The 3,242-nt window shown below is 43.6% G+C and overlaps 1 non-coding gene across 1 annotated transcript; it reads right to left on the bottom strand.

Moving 5' to 3' along the window:
- Positions 1-2,923: 2,923 nt before the first annotated feature.
- On the bottom strand, positions 2,924-2,996 carry trnar-ucg (transfer RNA arginine (anticodon UCG)). The gene has a single exon. It is a non-coding gene; the product is annotated as a tRNA-Arg (tRNA).
- Positions 2,997-3,242: the final 246 nt, after the last annotated feature.

Here is a 3,242-nt window from a genome sequence, read left to right as displayed (position 1 = left end):
AGTAGACTAATCTAACGTAAACTACACAAAACCTACCTTAGATCATGAATGGACCCATGCTCACAAAAAAGGCTATCGCGTTGTTATAGGCAACTAAAAAGTCATTATACCCAATCCTGTATAGATTGTAGCCTAATTATCCGGGGAATAAAGTAATGAACATTATTTCAAATGAGCATAAATAGACCGTTTAAAATTGTAAATGTTGCAAAATCTAAAAAAAAAAAAGTAACATACTAAACACACTGGTCTATCTTATTTAGTCACTTTGCTCACGTAACACGTGATAACGTTCAATGGTTGTTATCGGTAATGACCATTGACTCCCTCCGGTCTCAATGGACAGTTGATTGACCCTATTTGACATTGACCTGGGGTAAATTAAGCTGTAGGCTTATGGTGCGACGGACAAGGACCAGTTGGTGGTTGTCCTGTGTGAGGCAAATGTCTCCCTCTGGCCAGTTCCCTTGAGGACAATAAACCAGGCCTAGGGGTCCATTGGTCAAAGTCAGAGGTCAACAACCACTAATTCGGAGACGATTTCCCTTTATTCCCCTATGACTGCTGAGGTGGACTGCCGCCAGTGTGTTGCCTTCTTTTACAAGGTCTTTAAATAAACATGTAGACAGAGCACAAGGCAAGATCTTCTGAACTGTAGCCTAGTAAACGCAGCAAACAGGACGTAACTGGTGAAAAACAGAAGCCGATAGCTCATGCACCGTTGCAATGCATGCATAGCCCATGAACCCATGTAGTTTGGGATCAAACCCGCCAAATCTGGGTAGCAAGTCTTCACTTGATGGAACAGTGATCGGTATATTCCCCTAAGGTCTTCACCCAAAGACGCACGCTCAAAATGGGAGAGAGTGAGCCATAGAGAGGAAGTGAGAGACAGAGCGCGAGAGAGCGCGCGCAGAAAACCCTGTAGTTTGTTTATTTTTAACAGTTTACCTGCCCACAGTTTAGCCCAATTTATTCCCAGTGTATGCCTAGTCTCTAGGCATTTGTCTGCACTAGTAGCCCATTTACAGCGTTTTAATTTAGCGTGTTAAACAGCCATCAGATAAATGGCTATCTAGACCCTGTCGTCAGCTTCGTTATTTTACCTAAACGGAACCCGCTATTTTTGCGCCATGTTAGCCTCTTCGTGGCTTATCCATGCAGTCACTGAGCATGAGGATGTAGTCTATATTATTGGTTAGCATGAGAATAGTGTCGGAGCTTGTGAACCGCCCCGACCCGTTGATCCCTCTCCCTGGACGTGAATAGTGTCGCTCAGGCTTTTCAGTTCCTGTAAGGCGTGCCTAAGCTCCTAAGATTGGTGATTTAACGTATCCTCAGTACTATAGTTGCTTTTGCACGGAATACCAGTAGTTTGTTTAAGCCTCCAGCCACGCACGCAAACACACACGCGCACACACACACACACACACACACACACGTCTAAATAAGGATCCATTCATTAGGAAAGCCGTGTTCTAGTATATTTTGGCTTTTCTTTTTTGCATACAAGTTGAGGGAGAAGTTTACCTGCAATACACTAAATGCGCGCCAGTGTTACTATCCATTAGATTAAAACAAAGTAATGCAGATGACGGTGTCGTAACGCAGCTCGTGAAAACTCACCGTCATGGAGTGGCATTCTAGAATTCACAATATCATTCCAGAATTTCATAGCCACGCAGTTCTCCATTCTAGGGCACGATGGCCCCGATGCGTGCTGATATTTCTGTGACAGCTGAACCTGTAGCCTGGTGGATTGTCGAAACAAATCATGTAAATACATGTGTGCAGAAATCTTCTCACAGGGTATATGAGTATAGTAGACAAGCTAAATTACACGGGCATCAGTGGCGTGCTCGTCTGTATGACGATATCGACCCCTGGCGGTGCAGAGTTAGTGTTTCTGCGGGTCGGGATTCCCAAGTGGTGTCAGCAGATTTGGGAATGAGTCCGCCTGGAAGTTACGTGCGACTCCACTATGGTCGTGCCCGCCGAAATCTAAGGCGCAAATACCGTACGAACCATGCGAGCGTGCAACTGTTAGGAGATGTCTGCGCAGGTTCTGTCATTCAGCTGCAATTGGTCCGGTCACGCTGGCCACACACAGTTTGACAGGGTGGGTCATTGACTCTCATCTCCTGGAGACACCCCCAGTAGAGCTGAGATTTCTGGAACTTCCCATCAGCTTCCAGAACTGAAGAAGCCTTTCGGAGGAACGACCAGTTGCTTACCACTTAAGATTGTTAGGTGATGGTGTGAAACAAAGTCAATGTTACTAATAGAGAAGAGCTCAGCAAGTAAAAAAAAAACAAAAAAAAACACTTTTACATTATTTACAGAAAAGTTTGAAGTGTGACAACATCGGGTCTATTACAAAGAAAGCTCAGCAGAGGATGTTCAGTCTGCTCCACCAGACACCAAATATGACATTCACAAACTGGTCTGCATCAGGTCTTCAGAACAGATCGCTGGTGCTAACCTGCCTACCCTGCGTGAGCTGCACTACCTCCAGAACTATGAAGCGAGCATGTACAATAATCATCCCCGGCCGTCACTTTCAGCCTTTCCCCTCAGGCAGGCGCTGCAGCCAAATGGGGGTCATAACTGCAGAAAAGCTTATTTCCCCACGCCGTTCTGTGTATTGTGCACTATAAACCACCGTGAGACCGATTACAACTTCATTGTACAAACGTTTGTAAAAGCCTGTTTTTTTAAACACGTAAATTTTATTCAGCATAGGCCTATATATTAATGAATAATTTGTACATATACAGATATACAGACAATAACCTACAATTTACAAGGGTCTTGGTAAGCCACGAATATGCTTAATTATACAAATGAAACATATATTTGTTTAAACCACATTCGCACTATCAATAGATGATCATAACCGATTAGGATTTAGGGGGGAAAAAAACGACCCCGGCAGGACTCGAACCTGCAATCTTCTGATCCGAAGTCAGACGCCTTATCCATTAGGCCACGAGGCCAATGCTTTAACGTTTCTCATTTTCATTTAAAATACATATGTACCACATACTCGTTAGGGTTTAAACGATATGATTTTTATTATTATATGAAACGATCCACACGTCTTTGTTAAGAAAACTAAATAATGAGTTGATAACAAACCCGCCTTAACAACCTTAACGTTAAAGTAAAAAAGAACCACCATCCTCCCCCATACCATGCAGTGTCGCTGTGCAGAAAGCGAAACACTTTTGTGAGAAGTCAAA

Source organism: Electrophorus electricus, chromosome 4 (genome assembly GCF_041902795.1).
Source record: "Electrophorus electricus isolate QZ-2024a chromosome 4, ASM4190279v1, whole genome shotgun sequence".
NCBI lineage: Eukaryota > Metazoa > Chordata > Actinopteri > Gymnotiformes > Gymnotidae > Electrophorus > Electrophorus electricus.
The sequence above is the reverse complement of the archived record's forward strand: the minus strand, read 5'-3'. Positions and strand labels throughout refer to the sequence as shown.